At 48.2% G+C, this 19013-nt stretch overlaps 1 protein-coding gene across 6 annotated transcripts in view; it reads left to right on the top strand.

Moving 5' to 3' along the window:
- PLD3 (phospholipase D family member 3) overlaps positions 1–19013 on the top strand; it is a 51232-nt gene that overhangs the window by 11974 nt on the left and 20245 nt on the right. For 2 of the 6 annotated variants that reach the window (XM_088450138.1, XM_088450139.1), the window contains exon 2: positions 992–1116. The exons of 3 other annotated variants lie outside the window; for them this stretch is intronic. The gene's annotated coding sequence lies outside the window, so the exon portion shown is untranslated. Of the gene's footprint in view, positions 1–991; positions 1117–5375; positions 5441–19013 lie in introns of those variants that run through there. One more of the 6 variants, XM_088450142.1, reaches the window with a different exon arrangement.

The following is a 19013-nucleotide window of genomic DNA, read 5'->3' on the forward strand; positions in this document are numbered from 1 at the left end:
GGCACACAGGGGGGTAGTAATCCCGCCATCCAAAAATTATAATAGAACATCAAAAGACAAGTAACATTTCAAATAATAGTAATAGTACCATATAGCTCCTAAATCAAGAGTAAGTATATCTTTAATACCTGTATAAGCAAAACATATACATATTTATTCCTGCAAATATGCTTAGATAGCTGTAAAGAACTAAAATCTCAACTGCAAAAGATTCAACAGAATAATAACATGACTACAATGATTTGTAGTAATCAGCAACGATAAGAGAAGGCCAAGAGTAGGACCGTCATGAATCAAGTAGGATCCGATGTTTGTGGAGAGGCATCTCCTCTAGGTTTCTTTCTGTTATGTTGTACTTGATGCCACTGGTCTCTCCTTGGGCGACCAGGAGGAGCAACAATTGGAAGCGAGAAGGCCTGCCAGTCGCGTAGGGTAACATTCTCCAGACCTAAAGCAGAGCAGAAGTCTGGTAAGTCCGCGGGAGACTGAAGAGACAGATGTTCGCCAGCATGAGTGACCTGTCGAGAGAGCTGGAAGCCCCATCTATATTTAAGGTCATGTTAGCGCAAGGAATCTGTCAAGGGTTTTAGCAATCGTCGCTGCTGGAGAGTCCGCCATGAGAGGTCTTGGAAGATCTGCAACCTGGTTCCATTGCATTCCACTCCTTCTAAATTGCATACTTTTCGGACTATCTCCTCTTTATGTGAGAAATAGTGCATCCGACAAATTACATCTCTTGGACGGTCAGTTGCTAGGCCCTTTTGCGGAGAGCTCTATGTGCACGGTCAAACACGATAGTGTCATTAGGGTCTAGATCTAAGATTTCCCCAAAAATTTTATTGAGAGCATTGATCAACTCGGATGGAGAGACATCTTCTGGAAGCCCCGGATCATTATGTTGTTCCGGCGACCCCCTATTGTCTAGGTCGTCCAATCTGGTTTGCATGGCCCTCATATCTGAAGATTGTTGAGAGTCTCTTTCTTCTTCTAGAGTGACAATACGGGAGCCCAAATGTTTAACATCGGTTTGGACTAAAGAAATCTGGGTCTGGAGAGAGTCCTGAATCCGTGATTCGAGAGCATGCATGTCTTGTTTAGAAGGGAGCGACCTAACGTGTAAGTATTTCTGTGATTTCACCTCTTAGTTGGGTCATTTGGGTATGGGTATCCCCTGTCAAAGGAGAGAGGGCCATGGCAGATGGAGTCGCTGAAATATTCTCAGATACAGTCACAGGAGAATTCGCAGAATGTGAGATAGAGAGGTAGGAACGCAGATTCGGTTGAGAGACAGAGACTTTTGGCGTCCGAGAGTCCTTCTTCTGTGTATCTTTCTTGCTTTTGCCCATCAGAAACGCATGCGGATAAGAGCTACATAAGTAGATAAGTATAATAGGTAGATGAGTGGATGGTGGAGGTCACATTCCCCTGTTAGTGGGACGGCATGCTTAGCATAGAGCGCCTACATAGAGCAACCTGATTTGGCAACCTTGGTTTTACATATTAATTTGAGTTAGACCAGGGATAGGAACTTGGTGTCACCTTTACAGAAGTGTAATCATAGCAGGTTGCCAAAGGGGGGAGCAAGATCCATATATGTGTGGCAGCAGGCTAAGCAAGTGAACAGGGAGAAATGTCAGCAGCTCACCCCCTCCAATCTGGATGACAAGGGAAAGGGAAGCAGGAATCTCACCACTTGGTCCCAGGATGGCTGCAGCAGCGATGGTACAGGCAGAGGGCTTCAAGAGCTGGTCAGCTGACGTTCACAGCGCCACAGGGATGCAGAGCGGGCGGCCCCAGCACCACGCAGGAGGAGAAACCGGGTCTCCGTCGACCACCTAAGACACAGGTTGCTATGGTCAGCAGAGGGATCAGGTAAGGCTCCGGAGGTACAGGTAGGTTAAGCAGGTATAGGAGGGGCGGAGGCGCCACGCCGGGAGCATATTTCAAGATGGCGGCCGGGTGTATTCACCAGACTGGGGCTCCGTCCCCCGGCCTCACTGTGTCACCTTCCCCGTCCCCCAAGGGCACCTGGAGGCAGCGGCGCCGGTATTACCCGGTGGGGAGCAGGCCACAGCAGTAGCGGCTCAGCAGCAGCCGCTGGATGTATGCCCGGCCGAATCCACTAATTGAGACCGCGGCTTCTTGTCAGAGGTAGGCCGCACCTTGTAGGAAGATGTTGGAGCTTCCAGGAGCCCGTGGGTAGACGCTGAATGGGGGAGCCGTCGATAATGAGCCCCTGTGCAGGGAGTGAGTGTGGGGAACCCCCGAGAAATGCCCCCAATAGAGAGAGCCTACAGGAGCTGAGGTGAAGCACGTCCTATCAGCTTGCCGGACAGGACGCCCCCCGAAAACGTGACGTAAGTGTATTTAATCGTACCCTGTTGATCCTTGCTGGTGGGTCCAATTATTCTGCACCCTCTTTTAGAGGTCTGTGGCACAGGCCACATTAATTTTTTATCATGGTTCCACGTCTGACCTGGCTCTATGGGTTTTTAATCCTCGCAGGTGACCCATCGCTGTTGTTGCGATGATTGGTGTGTTCGTTTGCGTAGTTCACTCTTATTACCTACCAGACATGGGCTGATGTCGGTGATGTGCCTCCATCACATGGAAGTCTGCTTCCGCTCGGTCTTACACACCATGGTTCTTCTATTTTTTTTTCTGCTGTTCTGTCTTATCTTCCTTAGGCCACCAGTGGTTACTGTTTTTTTGCCTAGACTTGTGCAGGGTGCAGACGGTTACCTTTTCGGTAGTTTTGGTATCTGTTGCCCTGCTACCTCTTTTGCTACCATCCTGCAGGGAGTTCTCCAGTCTCCTTAGTGCTTCCTGCTTCTGGATTCTCAACCTCATGGTGATAACCCGCTGGTTCCTCCAATTGACTGGATTTGAGCTACAAGAAGTGGACCTTCTTCATGGTCTTAGTCAACAGTTGGTTTTTGTCTTAGTTACATATTGTCAGAGCTTGGATCTTTGTTCAATTCCTTTTTTGTTTCATCTTTTCTTCTGATCGCTATGAGTTCTGCACATTGTTGAACTCTTATTTGGTAGGCTGCATCCTCAATGTCTCTCTATGTGGTTCAGGTTCTTATGTCTTTTTCTCTTATTCTTTTCCAGGCTTTAACAAATTTTATGTTGTTGGTCTCTGTTACTTTCTGCGTTTTGAGGTACCAGAGGTGGTCCCGGACAGTACTTGTCAGTTTGACATGTGACTTTATGGGACGTTGTTCATACAGGCTCATGCTTATCCGTTGTTCTTTAGCCCCTTTTTCATGTTGGTCTCAGGCTTCCGGGTAAGCTGTACCAACCTCAGAAACGTTTGGCCTTTGCATAAGGGGGGGCATCCAGACCGGCAATGGCCGTGTGCTGGGTAGCCAGAGCTATGGAACGCTGGGCTGATAGCTTGGAGATGTCTCTAGACGCTGACTCGTCACCTGAGCAGGTGGAGTTAGTGGGTAACCTCAGAGACTTGGCTACGTACATTAACGAGGCAGCCTTAGATATAGGGCTCCTCACTTCCAGAATCTCCTCAGCAGCAGTGGCGGCTCGCCGCACCTTATGGTTGCGCTCTTGGAAAGCGGACGCAGATTCCAAAAAGGGATTGGAATGCTTGCCCTTTAATGGACAGGTCCTGTTTGGCCCTGATCTGGACAAAATTGTGGCCACTCTGGCAGTAGCTAAGTCTGCGTGCCTGCCATCGGCAACAGTTCCATCAGGGTCTGGTACTTTGTCCTTTCGGCCCTATAGGGCCCACGGTAAGTCCAAAGTGCAGTCCTTTCCTAGGCAGGCAGGGGCCAAGAAATCTGCCAAGCCAAAGAAGCAGGCCTGGAGTACAAGACGTCCTACTCCCAAGTCGGACGATAAGCTTTCAGCCTGACGGGACGGGCCTCCCCTTGGGGAGGCTGACTTCTTCAGTTCTTTCAGTGCTGGTGTCTCACAACAGTGCACCCTTGGGTAAGAGAAGTCTCTCAGGGGTACGCCCTTTCATTCCGGCGGAGGCCTCCCAGCCGGTTTTTCACAATGGGCCTTCAGTCAGACCAAGACAAGGCCCGGGAATTCCGGAAGGTACTCCACTCTATGTTCCAGGCTGGAGTTATAGTCTCCATATTTATAATCTGACACTCTTCTGGCCATTGCCTCGGCCAGAAGAGTGTCAGATTTGGGGGCTCTTTCATGTCGCCCCCCCATTCCTAATTTTTCATAGGGACAGGGCAGTGCTACGCATTCGCCCTGGGTTCCTACCTAAGGTGGTATCTAGTTTCCACATCAATGAGGAAATTATAGTACCGGCCTTTAATTCCCCAGACCTATCTGCTGGTGAGGCCTCCTTGGATGTAGTACGGGTCTTAGGATTTATGTTGACCTTACTAGTTCATTTAGGAAATCGGACTCTCTGTTTGTTCTCTATGGTTTCCATAAGAAGGGTTGGCCTGCCACTAAGCAAACCTTGGCAGGTTGGATTCGCATGGCGATTTCTGAGGCTTACATTCATGAGGGCCTGTCTGTACCATCCTCTCTTAAAGCTCACTCTACTCGGTCTGTGGGTCCTTCATGGGCAGCTCGTCGAGGTGCCTCTGCAGTTCAGCTGTGCAAGGCTGCCACGTGGTCTTCTGTCCATACCTTTGTGAGGTATTATGCATTTGATACCTTCGCCTCTCAGGATGCTTCCTTCGGGCAGCGGATTCTCCTTCCAGCACAGGAGCGTCCCCACCCTTAAAGGATGCTGCTTTGGGATATCCCCAAGGTATCCTGTGGATACCCTATGGACCCTGATGTAGAAAATAAGAGATATGGTAAGAACTTACCCATGTTATCTCTATTTCTACGAAGTCCATAGGGTTCCACAGGACTACCACCCTGTCGCACCTGTAGTGCGGATGGGCTTTGATCTTGTCACCGTTTTTTCCGTCTCCTTCTGGTGAGAATGTGATTCTTGTGTGAAACTGATTGCCTTGGCTAGGAGGCGGGGTATAGGAGAGGGACCCCAGTGCATCCTGGGAGGCTGAAAATTAACTGTGGTGCCCGATGCCTGACGTCATCACCAATACCCCAGGGTATCCTGTGGAACCCTATGGGCTTCGTAGAAATAGAGTTAACAAGGGTAAGTTCTTACCACATCTCTTATTATTTTCCATTAGCAAAAAAAAATTGATCTGATTTATGTAGTTGATGTTAAGAAATGCCTTTGACACTAATGAAATAATTCAGCCTAGGCTAGTTAATTAAAAAAAATACATATGCAAATGAGTAACTTTGTCAGAGATTAGTGTGATACAGGCATGTTACACTGGCCTGTATAAACATTTTTAACCCAAGCAGAGTGTCCCCTCCTACTCGCTGAAGACTGACTCCCCCTTCCTTTGTGTGTACACATACACAGCTCAGTCAGCTGCTCCTATTCTGCAGATGGTGGAGTACAGGAGCACTTCCTTGTGTCTGCTGGGTATGTAAACCTCCGATATAGCATAACATCTTATACTCTATAGCATTCTTGTATCACTGCACCGTTCTGTTACTGTCTTTTGGCTTAAATACACTAGTTCTTTGAAATTATGTGAATTGCTGTCAGAGTGTACACAAAGATCAGCTTTATAAAATGTGTAAAACAGAGTTATCCAGACTCCACCATTACAGTCCAGGCTATAAGGTTATCCGTGCTTGAGCACAGGTCACTTAATTAGTACCTCAGTCAATTATTGTAGCTTCAACCATCTGGACTCAAGCATGGTTATCCTTAAAACCTGGACTGTAATGGCAGAGTTTGGGAAACTCTGGTGTAAAATAATGCATCCCAGCTTGCATGTACACTATATAGTCTCCAATACTTATTTTCTGCTTCTTCTGCAAGTTTTTGGTTAGTTTCGTCTTATGCAGTTTGCTGGTTCTGATTGTCCCGGATTTCCAACCCTCATTCTTTTATTTTCATAGCTATGTTTCTGAGTGATACTGTTTGTTTAGGACTCATTTCTCGTGATCTGTATGTGCAGGTAGAAACCTGTTGGTAAATGTTAGTGATATCACCTGTTGGTATTGGCAAGGGAGAGATTAAATGAATGTTTTATGCGCTCTGAACCAGAATAGTGTGGACAGACAGCAGAGGCAGCCATGTTGTTGACTAGGTCAGCTTTGAGTGGTGTCACACAGGCTCTTTAAATGCCACCTGTAAAGGGGTTGGGTACGGGATGCCGACGGTTGGAATACCGTCAGAGGCCTGACAGATTTGTGTAATCATTGTAATCTTAACCCTGCATACACACTGGGCGATCAGGAAAGACAGTACAATTACGATATCGTAATCGTACCGTCGTTCCTGATCACCTGTAGTGTCTGCACTGAACAATCAGTCGTTCAGTGTAGGCACACTCCATCATTCCTGAACATGCCAATCTGTCATTATCGGCAGATTGTGCTGCATGTTCAGACGATGGACAATGTCGGAAACGATCAGCAGGAGCGCGCATCGCTGGTCGTTTCAGACATAATAGTGCACGATTTGTGCACGATTACTGAGCGATTGCACAATTACGATGTCATAATCGTGCAATCGATCAGTAATATCGCCCAGTGTGTACGCACCTTAAGACTCTCCCTGACCCTAATACTTCCGAAATCTGTCAGGATTCTGACAGTCAGGATGCCGCAGTCTGTATTGTGACTGTCAGTATGCCGACTACATCCCCTGTAAAGTGCAGTATCCGATCACTCCAGCCTGGAATCCAATGTTTAACCAAGGAATGAGGATGTCATACAAATGCTTTAGTCAGGTGTGACTCCTAAAACTGACAGCAGTGCTAAAGATGCACTCCAAATCCAATATATTTCAGCAGACGCTGTCACACATTTTAATCATTACAAGCTGTGGCCTGTAAAGAGACTGTGCTTTTCCATCTGCGATAACACAGAGAAATGAGGCCTAAGAGCATCTGAAGCTGGGAAAGTACCCATGTGCCTTTATCACATATATGTGTACTTGGTACATATACAAAAGGAGACATTCAGTTCTGTACAATCTGCGCATATTGCAGTGCACCTGTTGGCCATTTATGTTAGTGCCAACATCACAAGTTTTCCCTCGAACCTCTATGGGTGCAAGGGAAAACCTGCAAGTCTGTCTGCTGCGATATGCCATTCTAAATCATTATACAGTGCATCCGGAAAGTATTCACATCGCTTCACTTTTTCCACATTTTGTTATGTTACAGCCTTATTCCAAAATGGAATAAATAAATTTTTGTCCTCAAAATTGTACACACAATACCCCATAATGACAACGTGTAAAAAAATGTTTTTGAGATTTTTGCAAATTTAATAAAAAGAAAAAAACGAAGAAATCACATATTCTGGTGGAAAAAGTGAAGCACTTCCAGATGCACTGCATCTAATTATTATTATTTTGTTCAAATTGATGCTTGTATAAATATGTCCTATAAATAATAACTTTTGAGGAAGAAATTAGCAACCGCAGTGTCCCAACTTCCCTGGTAACGGAGGTCTGTCCCTATATGCTGCAATGTCACTGCTCTGTTGCATAACCGTACACACATTCATCATTCATCTTGTGCCTTTCTTGGACAGACATTATCATATGATTGTTATATTGTTTTTATTATTATTATTATTATTATTATTATTATTGCTTTGGATTGTGGTAGCCCAATTTCTGAACTGTCATTTTCAGGACTAATTGCCAAGTATGGAAATATGCAGTACTTTGGATTGTCAGGATAATTGTCCCAGTTACACCTATATCCATATAAATTACACCCTGAAAGTATTCATTCAGTCACCTTAGATAATCCCATTGATGTGTAAATATGACAGACGCAGGCCTAACCTGTTGTGAGTAATATAAATCTTTATTGTAAGGAGAACAGAGGGAAGATAGGCAGACTAACATTTAAAGGGAAGCTACACCATATTTGTCTGCTCAGTAAAACATATAGATGAGTATCCTGTAAATGAAAAACACATTTTGTCATTATAGTAGCATATTGCATGCAGTCGAGATAAATGTTATCACTGTATTTAATGGGGACCATTCAATTGAATGTGATGTTGAATAGCGCCAGGACAGAGTTCCCGTAGCTATTCAATTGTCCCCATCGCGCCTTGCACTTAAGTCGGGAGATGCAGGTTAAGGCACCTACAGCCGGATGTTTAGTCACGAAAAACCTGCATTGTCTGACTTAGGTGCTGGCCTCGATGCTGTTAGGGCACGCGCTAAGCCCGAAACCAGCGTCCTAATTTAGTCGGGTTTACAGCGCGGCCATCTGAATAGCTTCGGGAAATCATTAATGGCGCTATTCAATATTGCGTGCAATTGAATCGCCCCCAATGGCCGCCATTCTTCAGAAGGTTCCTCTGAGGAACCGTAACAGCAATATGGTAATGGGTTGTGACTGTATGTATAGCGCAACAGCCCTGTATTCTTCCAACCAACTTATTTAATTAATGTCAACGTCTTATTTACAGCATAAGACTCTATATTAAATATGCTGGAAACTTGTTGCCTCGCTACTCTTCCACTAAAGCAGAACTTTCTAACATGTACTTATGAACTGCGTTGAATTATTATCCTTTATTTCAAAAGTGCCAGCATAGTATATAGCACTTGCGTAGAAACAGGTAATTGAATCGGCCCCTAAGGGTGGGTACACACCTAAACGACTGGCAATCGTGCCGATGTTCAGGGCGTTTTGCCTTCACCCTGGACATCGCATGATTGTCGGTACACATTTAAAAGATTTAATGAACGACATAAGGATCACTGTTTCGTCCTTCATTACTATGTACAGCCTCGCATACGACATTGTGTGATTGGCTGTGCAGCCTGGCCAATCACAGGATATCGCATGCGACCACGGGAGCCGGCCTAAGAGTTGTGGGGAACTATTGATGGGATAGATAGCGGAATATCAATTGTAGCCGGCGATGGGGTAAGTGTGTGCGGCTACTGGAAATGAGTAGCGACACCAGAGCAATGAAAGGCCACAGGTGCCATCTATTGCTTCATTTCCAGGGATAGCAGCACCAGAAATATCATGTATGCCTGTCGCGCTAATGCTGCTTCGTGATGCCTCCCCCACCATTTGCATGACGGCTCCACTTTTTATATTATGTATTCTTGGTGTATGTAATTGGTAGTTGCGTGGAGACATTTCTACTCAGTAGGTTATGGCGCTTATGATCTGTTGATTAAATTTAAATGAATATAGAAAGTCTCTCTTCTACTATCTGTGGGCCTGGTTCAGAGGTGTACGCTACCTCGACGTTTGCTCAGTTGAGCAATAATCACCAATCTGCGTATAAGTCGCACGTCGCATGCGTCAAGGTACATTACAGTAGTCGCTCGCAGTGTGATTGACAGAGCGTTTGTGAGAGGTAACTGGGAGTAGCGGCAAGGAACACAGGCGTGTTGCGACCATTATCGCTCCGGCATCTCAGTACATGCACCTATTCTACGTTACCATAGGGCTACTTAGAACTCCGATTATCAAAGGAACTTTGGTCGATGCTCCGTCTTTGCACGCAGATGCTTGGATTTTCAATGTAGCAAATGGGTGTCACAATACAATCCTAAGCGACTGCGACCTTTGCACACTTTCGCACAGCAGCTACGTACGGGATCGCCGTTGCAATGACATTAGCTTACATCGCTGAATCAAGCCCTGTGTCGGTACTGAGCACTCAGGGTAAGGTTACAGTAGGTGCCTGCTCCTTTTCTGGGTACATCTGGCCTTGTTAGTGCTCATCCTTTTTGCAAATATTTGAGATATATTTTCATGGATACTTTGCTGTTTGGCAGGTGAATCTAATTGGGGGAACATTTCTAAACATTGGACACCACAAATCCCTTACATGGATGCGATACTACAATTGTATTGTACGCTACATAGAGTGGATAATAAAGTTCTATTACACTTTATACAGACATAGGACACTACCCCTCCCAACATGACCTGACCGCTGTATATGATCATAGTACACTTCTATTACACTGTATGCAGACATAGGACACTACCCCTCCCAACATGACCTGACCACTGCATATGATCATAGTACACTTCTATTACACTGTATGCAGACATAGGACACTACCCCTCCCAACATGACCTGACCACTGCATATGATCATAGTACACTTCTATTACACTGTATGCAGACATAGGACACTACCCCTCCCAACATGACCTAACCACTGCATATGATCATAGTACACTTCTATTACACTGTATACAGACATAGGACACTACACCTCCCAACATCACCTGACCACTGCATATGATCATAATACACTTCTATTACACTGTATACAGACATAGGACACTACACCTCCCAACATCACCTGACCGCTGTATATGATCATAGTACACTTCTATTACAATGTATACAGACATAGGACACTACACCTCCCAACATCACCTGACCGCTGTATATGATCATAGTACACTTCTATTACAATGTATACAGACATAGGACACTACACCTCCCAACATCACCTGACCACTGCATATGATCATAGTACACTTCTATTACACTGTATACAGACATAGGACACTACACCCCCCAACATCACCTGACCACTGTATATGATCATAGTACACTTCTATTACACTGTATACAGACATAGGACACTACTCCTCCCAACATCACCTGACCACTGTATATGATCATAGTACACTTCTATTACACTGTATACAGACATAGGACACTACACCTCCCAACATCACCTGACCACTGTATATGATCATAGTACACTTCTATTACACTGTATACAGACATAGGACACTACACCCCCAACATCACCTGACCACCGCATATGATCATAGTACACTTCTATTACACTGTATACAGACATAGGACACTACACCTCCCAACATCACCTGACCACCGCATATGATCATAGTACACTTCTATTACACTGTATTCAGACATAGGACACTACACCTCCCAACATCACCTGACCACCGCATATGATCATAGTACACTTCTATTACACTGTATACAGACATAGGACACTACACCTCCCAACATCACCTGACCGTTGTATATGATCATAGTACACTTCTATTACACTGTATACAGACATAGGACACTACACCTCCCAACATGACCTGACCGCTGCATATGATCATAATACACTTCTATTACACTGTATACAGATATAGGACACTACACCTCCCAACATCACCTGACCGCTGCATATGATCATAATACACTTCTATTACACTGTATACAGATATAGGACACTACACCTCCCAACATCACCTGACCGCTGCATATGATCATAATACACTTCTATTACACTGTATACAGATATAGGACACTACACCTCCCAACATCACCTGACCGCTGTATATGATCATAGTACACTTCTATCACACTGTATACAGATATAGGACACTACACCTCCCAACATCACCTGACCGCTGTATATGATCATAGTACACTTCTATCACACTGTATACAGACATAGGACACTACACCCCCAACATCACCTGACCACTGTATATGATCATAGTACACTTCTATTACACTGTATACAGACATAGGACACTACACCCCCCAACATCACCTGACCACTGTATATGATCATAGTACACTTCTATTACACTGTATACAGACATAGGACACTACACCCCCCAACATCACCTGACCACTGTATATGATCATAGTACACTTCTATTACACTGTATACAGACATAGGACACTACACCTCCCAACATCACCTGACCACTGTATATGATCATAGTACACTTCTATTACACTGTATACAGACATAGGACACTACACCTCCCAACATCACCTGACCACTGTATATGATCATAGTACACTTCTATTACACTGTATACAGACATAGGACACTACACCCCCAACATCACCTGACCACCGCATATGATCATAGTACACTTCTATTACACTGTATACAGACATAGGACACTACACCTCCCAACATCACCTGACCACCGCATATGATCATAGTACACTTCTATTACACTGTATTCAGACATAGGACACTACATCTCCCAACATCACCTGACCACCGCATATGATCATAGTACACTTCTATCACACTGTATACAGACATAGGACACTACACCCCCAACATCACCTGACCACCGTATATGATCATAGTACACTTCTATCACACTGTATACAGACATAGGACACTACACCCCCCAACATCACCTGACCACCGTATATGATCATAATACACTTCTATTACACTGTATACAGACATAGGACACTACACCTCCCAACATCACCTGACCACTGTATATGATCATAGTACACTTCTATTACACTGTATACAGACATAGGACATTACACCCCCAACATCACCTGACCACTGCATATGATCATAGTACACTTCTATTACACTGTATACAGACATAGGACACTACACCTCCCAACCTCACCTGACCACTGTATATGATCATAGTACACTTCTATTACACTGTATACAGACATAGGACACTACACCCCCAACATCACCTGACCACTGAACACGATCATAATTCATGGATTAAAGGGTGGTGAACCGCGCTCACTGGTATGACTGTGGGGGTGGATTGGGGCAGGGGGGAGAAAAAGGGGGGGGGGTTGTTAGGTGGGGAGAGGGGTTGGGGAGGGAATGTGCGTGTTTCTGGAAGGTATGGGGGTTGGAAGTGTAAGAGTGCTGCGCCTATGGTAGGAGTACCTGTTCCTACCTTGTTTAGAGACTGGTAGATACTGGGTAAGGCGCGCTCTCTATATGATGGGGCGGTGTATAATGTGCTTGGGTCAGAATGGACTGTATGACAGAGAGACGTAGACGGCGGTGTTGGGTCAAGGTTTTTATTAAGTAGGCACAATGCTGCTTGAGGGCAACTGATCCAGGGGCAGTGGGGGGTAGAACTGGATGGGTGCACGGGGGGGAAGGTGGGTGGACCCTTTTAGGGGGCTCCTTTTCCGTGCAGTTCTGGACCAGCACGTTGTCCCTGCTGGACCTTTAGTCGACAGTCTTATCGCCCGGCACAGTGTTGGTGGAAGTCTGATAGGGGTGGATACTGTGGCGATGTCCCGCAAATTTTGCAACTTACCTACCGGTAGGTGCCTGTGTAGGCGTTGCGATGTGGGGGTGGTGATCGGCAGTCTTTGATGGTGTGCAGCGGCAGGTCAGATTGCCGTTCTTGGTGTGCTGTGGCTCCTGGTGCGGCTGTGCCCCGTGTTGGTGGCATAATTCAGTTTTATTACACTGTATACAGACCTAGGACTCTACAGCCCCCAACATCAGCTGACCACTGCATATGATCATAGTACACTTCTATTACACTGTATACAGACATAGGACACTACACCCCCAACATCACCTGACGTCTGTACATGATCATAATTCAGTTTTATTACACTATATACAGACATAAGAAGCTGTGCCTCCCAACATGACCTGACCACTGAACATGATCATAATACAGTTCAATTACACTCATTCAGGTGCACTGCTGAACGCATGCGCAGGACCCACTGTGCGCATGTGCAGAATGGGTCCTGCATGATTGCACGAAGAGCGACAGCAGACTGTCTGTGATTGACAGACTGCTACTGTTTGGGGCGGCGACGGCCTCCGCTTCCCAAAACAGAGGCATGTCGCCGCCATTCGGGGGGCGGGAAGAGGCCAGGATCTCCATCAGCTGCCGGATATTTGCTGGCTTATTTTCCCCCCATCTGCGATGGCCGGCCTGCGTGACCCCATGGTCACTCAGCCGGCCAAGGATCTGGATCATTATGCATGCAGGAGGTGTGACGCCTTTTGCTGCATTAACATAATTGCAAGGATGGAATTGCAAAGCTGCTTGCGTGCAGCTTTGCAATTCCGTCCACTACTGAATCAGGCCCTCTGTACAGACATTCAGTAGGACACTACACCTCTCAACATGAACTGGCCACGATCATAATATACCTCTATTACACTGTATACAGACACAAGACATTACCCCCAACATCACCTGACCTTTGCCCATGATAATAATACAATATAATGGGATTTATCTGTGCGGCAAGCAGCTGCCAGAACAGTTTCCAGTGGTTTTACTGGTATTTTTTTAGCAGATTTTCTGCTCCTAGGTGGAGGTTATAGCAGAAATCAGCTGCTGTAATCTGCTGATATGTGCTTATATCTGCCTTTTTGTAAGAGAAGGGAATGAAGTTTTGCCTAAGCACTGTTGCCTGAATCAGCGCTCCAAATTTGAAACTTTAATATGGCAGAAAATGTTTAGAGTGTAACGTTTGTTCCCTTTGGAACTGATTCGTCAATCTTTATAGAATAGCCTGTAATTACATTGTATAGATCACTGCACCCCAACCTGCGCATGGCAGGAGCACTGACCATATGTGCTGCCCACTGTAGGGAAGGTTTACCTACAGACATTCATGTAGAGCTAACCTCTGTGTACGTGAATTCATTAGATGTCTATTCTGCTGACCTACACCTTGTATTGCAGTACAACACATTTGAGTATTGGGAAACCTTAGTGTGACAGAAGAACCAGTATGACAAGTGCTGAAGTCAGCTGAGGACCGTATGACCACAGAGCAGCCACTGCTTCCGTATAGCAAGATAGCACTGTACAATCCAGGCATCGTATACAGTGGCCAGCAAACCCATACCAAAGGCTGTGGCAGTCTCTGCTGTGTATAGACTGGGGCTAGGAAAGGCTAAATTGTTGCCTTTCCGCAACTTCCAACCTCAAATTAAATCCTCACCCCAATCATTTTTTCTACTTCAGGGTCCATAGGGTATCCACAGGATACCTTGGGGTATAGGTGTGACGTCAGTCGCAGGGCACCAAAGAGTTAAGCTTTCAGCCTCCCAGGATGCACTAGGTCCCCCTCCTATACCCCGCCCCCGGGCCAAGGCACCTCAGTTTAGTTTGGTGCCCGGCCGGAGTTGGGTGCACCTGTTGGAGTGGGGGCTAGAAGAGCCCCTGAAGCTTTTTCTTCATGCAGCTGTGGCTGCACATCTGGATGAACAGCATGGACTGTCAGTCCTGACGTCCATGCTGTCTTCCCTACACCCCGCCGGTACCAGAACGCCGGTACTGATCCGGGGATGCTGGTGGGCGTCTGGGGTCACAGCTAGCGGTGACCCCAGATGCTCCGGACCATGGCCGGATTCAAGGGGGACAGAGGTAAGCAGCGGGGTCCCGCGGTGGGTCCCCGCTGATCACATGGTCCTAAGTCCCCAGGCAGGGGGCTCCCTGGGGACTGGCTGCAGCGTGGAGCCAGGCGACCAACCTGCGCTTCCACTACCCCCTGGGACAGCGGACCGCAGCAGAGCGGTAGCGCTGCGGCGTCCCAGGGGTTAAATGCATGCCAGGGGAGCGCGCCTTCCCTGTCTCACAGCCGGCGCCTCCCCCGCTGCACACAGCCCTCTCTGCATGCTGCCGACTGGTCCTGTGGCAGCGCTCCTCCCCCAGGCCAGCCTCCTCTCTGCTCCTCGGCGGCCATCTTCTCCAGAACGCATGGTGAACGCTGCTGGAAGCGCTGGACGGAAGCATCGTGGTCTGGGTCCCCCCGCATACCTCTCCTCCGCTGTGGCTCAGGTCTGTGTATGCAGCGCTGTGTCCTACCAGGCCCTGTGTCTGTGTAGTTGAGTAATCAGCGCTGTTAGTGCAGGAATTGTTATTTCTCTGCATTGTATGTGACTGTGCTAGCGCTGCCTGTAACTTTTCTTCTCTAAACTGTCAGCTTTATTACTGTCCCTGTTCTTCTGCTAAAGCCCTTGCGGTGCGGTGCTGCAGGGTGGTCTCTCGCCTATTTAATACTTAATTGGTGAGAGAGGTCACATACGTGGTGCCATCATGTCTGAAAGTGATTTTCCCCTCCGGCTACAGTGTACCACGTGCAAAGTACCGTTAGCGGAGGGGGAGGGTAGCGCGGAGGGCCTTTGCCGGCAGTGTTTGTCCATGGCGCGGCCTATTACGGTTACAGCACCGGTACAGGAGCCGCCCTGGGCTTGTTTTGCTTTAGTGGGCCAGTTAGCTCCGCAGCCCGCGTTTACTCCGATGGGTTTGTCCCAGCAGTCTGTGGTGTCGTCACCCATGCAGGGGTTCCCACGACAATTGGTGGTACCCCACAGTCTCCCTATTTCCCCGCTCCCGGGTTCTCAGGAGCCAGCGTGGGTTAACTCCCTGACGAGTTCTGTACAGCACTTGTCGGATGTGTTGCAAGGGGAGTCTGTGATGCGGCCTCATAAAAGGCCGGTGGCGTCTCTGTCCGCTCCTTATGAGGATGACGAAGGGACGTCTGATGATGGGGAGATTCTGGATCCTTACGATCAGGAACCTCTCCATACTAAGGACGCTGATGCTAAGTCCAAAGTATATATTCCTGGACTTATTCGGGCGGTCCGCACAGCCTTGGTGATTGAGGACGAAGTTCCCCCAGCGGCTAAATCTAAGTATGCCTTTTTCAAAGATGTGAAGGGCGATGCCACAGTCTTTCCTCTTTCGGGTCAGTTGGTGGACCATTTAGAGGAGGCGTGGAAACAACCTGGCAAAAGATACCAGCCGCAGAGACGCCTGGCGGTGGCTTATCCGTTCGCGGATAATTATTTTGCTAAGTGGGAATCCCCTCCACAGGTGGATTCTCACGTGACCCGTCTTGTCCGTAGTGCCACATTGGCGATGCCATCCATGTCCTCCCTTAAGGATGCTACGGACCGCAAGGTAGAAATCTGCCTGAAGTCCGCTTATTCCCTTGCAGGGGGGGCTGCACGGCCGGCTATGGCCATTTGCTGGGTTGCCAGAGCGATGGAGCGCTGGGCGGATTGATTAGAGGCTTCTTTTGAATCCGACTGTCCGGCCGAACAGGCGGAGTTGATTGGCAATCTCCGTGATTCGGCCACCTACATCAACGAGGCGGCTCTAGACATTAGTACTCTGGTGTCTAGAATTTCTTCAGCAGCGGTGGCTGCTCGTCGCACCTTGTGGCTGCGATCCTGGAAGGCGGATGCAGATTCCAAGAAAGGTCTGGAAGCGTTGCCGTTTACCGGAGAAGTTCTCTTCGGTCCGGATCTGGATAAGATTGTGGCCACGCTGGCGGCAGCCAAATCTGCTTGTCTCCCGTCGGCCGCTGCTCCTTCTGGTTCGGGACCATCGTCCTTTCGGTCATCTAGGGCCCAGGGCAGGCCCAAACCACAGTCGTTTCCTCGACAGGCTGGCCCTAAGAAATCGGTCAAGCCCCGGAAGCAGGCATGGAGTACCAGACGTCCGGCCCCCAAGCCAGATGACAAGCCTGCGGCCTGACGGTCCGGGCCTCCCTTTGGGGGATCCCAGGGTGGGAGGCCGCCTGCTACAGTTCGCCCAGTGTTGGTCGACCACTACGACAGACACTTGGGTTCTGGAGGTGGTTTCCCACGGATACGCCCTCTCCTTCCGGCACAGACCCCCGGCTCGCTTCTTCACCACGGGTCTCCCATCAGACCGGAACAAGGCTACGGAGCTGCGGAAGGTATTGCACACTATGCTCCAGGCTGGAGTTATAGTGGCTGTTCCATTCTCCCAGAGGGGCCAGGGTTTCTATTCAAATCTATTTTTGGTACAGAAACCCAATGGGTCGTATCGTCCGATTCTCAACCTCAAAGCACTCAACAAGTCTTTGCGGGTCCCGAAGTTTCGGATGGAGACCCTACGGTCCATCATTCTGGCGCTGGAACCTGGGGACTACTTGGTGTCATTGGACATACAGGACGCTTACCTGCATGTCCCTATTCTTTTGCGCCATCAACAGTTCCTCTGGTTTGCAATCCGCAGCGACCACTTTCAGTTTCGGGTGTTACCTTTTGGCCTGGCGACAGCACCACGTGTTTTCACAAAGGTGATGGCGGTCATGGCGGCTTCTCTGCGGCTGCAGGGAGTCCGCATGTTGCCGTATTTGGACGACCTGTTATTGGTGGCAGGATCTCCAGAGCTCCTGTTGCGCCACTTGGACCTGACCATTGCACTGCTGCAACGGCACGGCTGGCTAATCAACTGGCAGAAGTCCACTCTAATCCCGTCTCGGAGGATTCTGCATCTTGGAGCCTTATTGGACTCGGGACAGCAAAGGATCTTCGTGACGGAGGACAAGATCTCTGCTTTACAGTCAAGGGTGCGCAGTTGCCTGCACAGCCGCCGGGTGTCCTTACACTCGGCGATGAGGTTACTGGGCTCCATGGTGTCGGTGTTCGACATGGTGGAATACGCCCAGTTTCACTCCAGACCTCTGCAGCACCTGATCCTGTCCAAGTGGAACGGGCTGACTCAGTCTCTGAAGTCCCAGACGATTGTGCTCACCCAGGAGGTTCGCCTGTCCCTTCGTGGTGGTTACAGACGACCCACCTCAACAAGGGACGTCCGTTCTGGGTTCCAAATTGGGTCCTGTTGACAACGGACGCCAGTCTTCGGGGCTGGGGAGCAGTTTCGGGTCCACACTTGTTCCAGGGCAGGTGGACGCCGACAGAAGCGGAGCTTCCAATCAATATCTTGGAACTCCGTGCGGTCTTCAATGCTCTCCAGCAGGCACAGCGGTTTCTCCAGGGTCGCCCGGTGCAGGTCCAGTCGGACAACGCTACCACCGTGGCCTACATAAACAGGCAAGGAGGAACTCGCAGTCGGGCGGCTCTCGTAGAGGTCTCTCGGATCCTGGTTTGCAATCTTCCGGCCATATCAGCGGTCTTCATCCCGGGAGTGCTAAATTGGGAGGCGGACTTTCTAAGTCGCCAGGACGTTCATCCGGGGGAATGGTCCCTGCACCCGGACGTTTTTCAACTACTGGTGGACAGGTGGGGTCTTCCAGAAATCGACCTCATGGCGTCCCGGCACAACAACAAGTTGCCGGTGTACGGGTCTCGCACAAGAGACGAAGGGGCGTCTCTGGTGGATGCTCTGTCCGTCCGGTGGACGTTCCGGTTCGCATACCTGTTCCCTCCGGTCTCCCTTCTTCCACGGGTAATCCGGAAATTCAAACAGGAAGGAGGGACGCTCCTGTTGATAG

The sequence above is a fragment of the Taudactylus pleione genome, unplaced genomic scaffold (genome assembly GCF_031769625.1).
Source record: "Taudactylus pleione unplaced genomic scaffold, aTauple2 ptg000507l, whole genome shotgun sequence".
Classification (NCBI taxonomy): Eukaryota; Metazoa; Chordata; class Amphibia; order Anura; family Myobatrachidae; genus Taudactylus; species Taudactylus pleione.